This window comes from Pygocentrus nattereri, chromosome 7, assembly GCF_015220715.1.
Source record: "Pygocentrus nattereri isolate fPygNat1 chromosome 7, fPygNat1.pri, whole genome shotgun sequence".
NCBI classification, from domain to species: Eukaryota; Metazoa; Chordata; class Actinopteri; order Characiformes; family Serrasalmidae; genus Pygocentrus; species Pygocentrus nattereri.
In genome coordinates this window covers 21,026,016-21,032,073 of record NC_051217.1, presented here as the reverse complement: position 1 = coordinate 21,032,073, position 6,058 = coordinate 21,026,016, and positions in this window count along the sequence as shown.

Genomic DNA, 6,058 nt, shown 5'->3' with positions numbered 1-6,058 from the left:
GAAGCAGAAGCGTAGCGGATTAAACGGCCCTGACATTCAGGCATGTAGAGCGCAGCTCTGCTTTCATATGCCACCGTTACGCTACACAAGCTCACGGCATTCAGGATCTCTCCTCTGCTTCTGTCTGTGTTTGTTACTCCTCCCTCTTTCGCCCTCTTCTCTCCTCTTCATCAGTATTCAGCCTCAAGCTCAGCTGTCTTGCTGCAGCCAAAGTTGTGTGACTGGATTGCATGTTTGAACTCTGACTGGAGGAGATTAAGTGGCCTCCACACTGCTGCTCACTTATATATATAAAACTACCTAAACTGCATCATCTGGAACTTTTAAGTCACCCTTTTTTAATCCCATAACAGGGAAATTTCACCGCATTGAACCCATCCGTGCAGTGAAACAGTACATACACACTAGTGAAGACACACACTAGGGGTAGTGAGCACACTTGCCCAGAGCGGTGGGCAGCCCTATCCACAGCATCTAGGGAGCAGTTGGGGGTTAGGTGTCTTGCTCAAGGTGTCTTGTACTGTTGGCTCAGGGGGTCAAACCACTGACCTTCCTTGTGTCACGATTGGCCCCTCAAAGGCCTGTTCACGTGCTTTTGTTTTGGTTTCAATCTTCCATGTGTTTTTGTTAACTTGTCCGTTTTGATCCTTCCCTGTCCTGCCCCCTTGTTTCTTGACTCCGCCCCTCAGTCTGTTCGTGTTTCTTCTGTTCCTGTGTCTGGTGTTGTCTCTTCTGTTTCCTCTCCGGTTTCTGTGTCTGTCTCCTGTTCTACGTTCTCCTCTTGTGTCTGCTCCAGTTTCTGTGCCCATGGTTCCTGTTGTGCCACGGTCTCCTCTTGTGTTTGCTCCAGTTTCTGTTTCCTCTCCTGTTGTGCCCTTGGCTCCTATTGTTCCATGTTCTGTGTCTGCTTCTGTTCCTGTTTCTGTTCCGTAATCTGTGCCTCGTGTTTCGTGTCCTGTCCCTGTAGTTCTGATTTTTGTCCCTTGTGACTGTTTGGTTTTGTTTTGTTTTTCTTTTGGCCCGCTTCGGTGCCATGCACCTTGGGGGAGGGTTCTGTCACGATTGGCCCCTCCTAGTCCTGTCCACATGCTTTTGTTTTGGTTTCAGTCTTCCATGTGTTTTCTTTGTTTTTATTCTACCCTGTCCTGCCCCCTTGTTTCTTGACTCCGCCCCTAATTGTAACCACCTGTTTTCCACCTGTGTCATGTTAGCTGTCGTAATCACTGTTGTATTTGAGCACTGTGTTTTCCCTAGTCTCTCGCTGGTCTTTGTTTGATGTGCTTCATTTGGTCTTTGTATTGTATTCTCATGCTGTTTGGTTTATGTTTGAGGTGTTTGTATTGTTTGAAGTGTTAAGTATTGTTTGGTGTTTCCAGCCATCGTTGTGTTTTTTTCATTTTTCTGTTTATCATGTCTATACCCCAATCTCTCCGTGTTGGGTCCCTGACCATCTTGACCCTGAGTATGGATTTGCTCATGATAAATCTCACCTATCTCAGCATATGCATCCGCCTCCTCATTGCTCCCCAGCGTTGCACCTTGCAAAGGAAACAAAACTATAAATTATTAATCTGCCAAACATTTTATTCTTTTTTCAAAATATTTTGAATTCAGAAAATAAACAGTACTTTTGCATTTAAATGTTTGGATTTAAAAGTGTTCTCTGTATAGAATGTATGAACTTTTTTCACTCAAATCAACAAAACACAAAATTGAGGCTGGCCAGGTCAAGTTTTGCACGTGATGGTACAAAATTAGTTTTGGCAAAATGAGTTTTTCCTTGATATGTTATTTTTAAGCACAGTGCTTTATTGACATATTTAAGCACTATTTTCAGGAGAGAGTGAGGCTGATCCTCACAGCTGATGTCACAGCTATCTATTTCTGAAAGTCCTGGTCAATCCACATGAAAGCAACGACTGCACTTACCCTGCAGTTACCCTGTTAAACTTACTGGGTTTGCAGATGACACCACTCTGGTCAATATCGTCTCAAACAATGATGACTCCACCTACCGGGAGGAAGTAAAGCAGCTAGTGTCATGATGTGGCGCAAACAACCTGGAGCTAACCACACAAAAACTGTGGTGGTGACCATTGATTTCAGAAAGAAATCCACCCACTGCCTCCACTGGAAATACATGGTTTCACAGTCAGCACAGCAGAGGCTTACAAACCAACACCACCTTCCAGCAGGATTTCAAATGGGACAGATGCAGCACTGCATTCATGAAGAAGCTCCAGCAGCACCTGTATTTCATGCAACAGCTTACAAAATATGTCCATCATTACATCCTCCATCTCTGTCTAGTCTGGCTCTGCATCTTTGCAAACCAAGCGTAAAGCCTTGGGTTCACTGCACCACTTTAAAAGCCTCAACAGATTCTAAAAAGGCTGGGTGTCTCACAGTATCTGACTGGTTTTTGTAGATTATCACACAGTAAATAATTGGGCATCACACACAACTCAACTCAACTCAGCTACTCAACTGAAGTCACTGAACTCACTGAACTCACACAAACTCATCTGTTCTCCTGTTACTAGGAGACGCAAATAAACAAACGTGGAGCTGCTGCTGTTTTCACTGCCGTTTGTGCTGAAACAGTACAGAAGCAGCAGGTAAACATGTTTAATGAATGGATTTTAATCAAGGATTTAAAAATGTGATCAGTTGGTATTTATAGAGTTTTAAATGTACATAAACTCGATTGCGCTTCGCTCCACACGTGAGACTTTTCGTCATTGTTCCTTGTTCACTTGCTCTATTTTCTTCTTTCATGCTCTCAGTTTTCATTGCCTGTTGCAGGAATCGTTCATTCTGGTCATTGACCAGTTTACACTAGATTACACTCAGAGTCGGGTCGAAAAATTCAAATATGTTTGATAAACTCGGACTGTCCTGAGATGCAATCAGTAGGCCAAAAATCGGAGTCGGTACCCCTCAAACACGACTCGACTCTGTCTCCAACTGTCGACTCCGACTGAGCCAAAAATCCACAAACTAGAGCCAACCAGCACCCACTCAGGCTGAGAATCAGGGCTAAAATTGGTGTGAAAGTCATTTAAGTGTAAGTGTAGCTTTAGCTGCAGTGAACAGTGTGCAATGTACAAAGAAATGTTGGCGTCCACCCTCAAAGGTCTTTACTCATCTAGGGGAGGAAAATCATGGCTGGCCCCTCACACCTCGTCAATCCCTCTTCCAGTGGTTTCCACCTCAGCGCAGACCAAATGTGAGACCACTAAAGACTCAGACCAACTGCCACCGTCACAGCTTCTCTCCTCAGAACATCATCCTACTAAACATCCTCCTCTCACATCGCTCTGCTTTAAAGTGCTGGACACCTTTATTACACACTCTGTAATGTACACAACCACTGTACATAAACCGATTAGGCATAACATTATGACTTTGTTTCTACCCTCATTGTCCATTTTATCAGCTCCACTTACTATATAGGTGCACTTTTGTAGTTCTACAGTTACAGACTGTAGTCCATCTGTTTCTCTGATACTTTGTTAGCCCCCTCTTACCCTGTTCTTCAGGGGTCAGGACCCCATAGACCCTCACAGAGCAGGTACTATTTGGGTGGTGGATCATTCTCAGCACTGCAGTAACACTGATGTGGTGGTGGTGTGTTAGTGTGTGTTGCGCTGGTCTGAGTGGATCAGACACAGCAGTGCTTCTAGAGTTTTTACACACCTCAGTGTTGGACTGAGAGTAGTCCACCAACCACAAATGTCCAGCCAACAGCGTCCTGTGGGTAGCGTCCTGTGACCACTGATGAAGGACTTGAGGATAACCAACACAAACTGTGCAGCAGCAGATGAGCTGTCGTCTTTGCTAGCAATGATCTTTGGGCCCTCAGATGGCACTGCATTAAAAACAGACATGGTTCTGTAGTGGAAATCACTGCTTGGGCTCAGAAACACTTCTGAAAAACACTGTCTGTGAACACAGTTCATCACTGTATCCACAAATGCAAGTTAAAACTCTAAAATGCAAATAAGAAATCAAATATAAACAGGATCCAGAAATGCTGCCACCTTCTCTGGGCCGGAGCTCATTTAAATTGGAATGAGGTGAAGTGGAAAATTGTCCTGTGGCCAGACAAATCGACATTTTAAATTCTTTTTGGAAATCATGGACACTGTGTCCTCCGAGCTAAAGACTTCTCAGCTTGTTATCAGTACACAGTTTTCATGATGGCTTAGGGGTACATTAATGCACGTCATGGGTGACATGCACATCTGTGAAGGCACCATTAATGCTGAATGATATAAACATTTTTTGGTAACATATGCTGCCATCCAGGCGACGTCTTTTTCAGGGAAGGCCTTGATTATTTCAACAAGACAATGTCAAACCACATTCTGCATGTATTATAACATGGCTTCATATTAAAAGAGTCTGGGCACTAAACTGACCTGCCTGCAGTCCAGACCAGTCACCACTGATAACATTTGGTGCATTATGAAATGAAAAATATGACAAAAGAGACCCAGAACTGTTAAGCAGCTGAAATTCTGTATCAAACAAGAATAGAAAGCATTTCACTTTCAAAACCACAGCAGTGTCTCCTCAGGTCCCAAACACTTACAGAGTATTGTTAAAAAAAGGGGTGATGAAGCATAGTGGTAAACAGGCCCCCGTCCCAACTATTTTGGAATGTGTTGTTGCCATCAAATTTAAAATGGGCATATATTTTTCAAAAAACAATAAAATTTCTCAATTTCAACATTTGATATGTTGTCTTTGTAATATTTCCTTCTAAAAATATGGTTTACATGATTTTGCATTTATTTGCATATCATTGCATTCTGTTTTTCTTCACATTACAACAGTGTCGCAACTTTTTTGGAAATAGGGTTGTAATTTTATGTTGACACCTGCACCAAGAAAAATTACAGCTGGTACTTGAATGAAGATTCTTAGCCCACTGGTTGACCAGCAGAGGGTATGTTTCCATTTAGTCCAGCTGGATGCCCAACGACTTAGACTACCTTAGACCATATGAAAGCAGATTTTTCATGCACACACCACAATGTCATCTTCCTCCCGTCCATTTCTTCCCTTCTGCAAGGTTTTCATGCCTGCGCTGCCATCTAGGGGTCAGCAGAGGAACAAATCCAGGGTCAAGTCCCAACACGTCCTTCTGTAAGTGGTTAAACCTCCCCCAAGAGGGTCTGAAAACATTGAGCGAACTGCTTATCCAGTCCCGTCGTCAAGAGCAGAGGAGCTACAACGTGTTTGGTCCTTTTCTCTTCTCGGACACAAGGGGCAGCACTTTTATTTATATATTATTCTTCACCTGAGGTTGGATCCAAAAATGGAGAGTTTTCTTCTCCCATCTCAATTGCAGCATGAAGATAAGTGCACTGCTGCCGCCCAGTGATAAGAGACATCCGGCGTGTCCGTAACAGCCACGGCCATTTCTCCCATGCCACACTCATCTAAATGCCACTCAAAATGCTCTTCAGCTTCCAGAGAGCGATATAATCCACCTCTAGTCATGGGCGAGGAATAAAAGGCGGTGCTTTCTTGAGGAAATGCCAAGAAAACTTCCACAGTGTTCACTTTTCTGCCTCCTCATGCCTGCCAGCAGCTCGATTAGCATTCAAGTCAAATGGCTTAACTGGCAATATTTAGATTATCTAATAGAATGCGGTCCAATGTCAACAATACTATGCATCATTGTAATCTTCTTAGAATAATCTTTTAAATCCCTCATTATGAATTATGCGCAGCTTCTTTACCTTGGCAAAGTCCGCCATGGACTCCACCGTGGAAACAGTAGCTCCGGTCCACCTTTGATGTGTCATGTGGCAGATTTAATCAGCGGTGCTGCCAAGAGGTGATTTATTCAGCATTTCTGCCCTCCATAAACAGCCCCGACGCTTATTTAACCACGACCCGCTCCAGAAACAACCCAGCGACTCCGGCCTCCCACAGCTTCTAATCATCTCTCCATCACACCACCCGGCTCACAATTACACATGATTTCTGCCTCATTTCACCCAAAAAACAGCCAACTATGATCAAATCTTCACTTTTCGGGTTT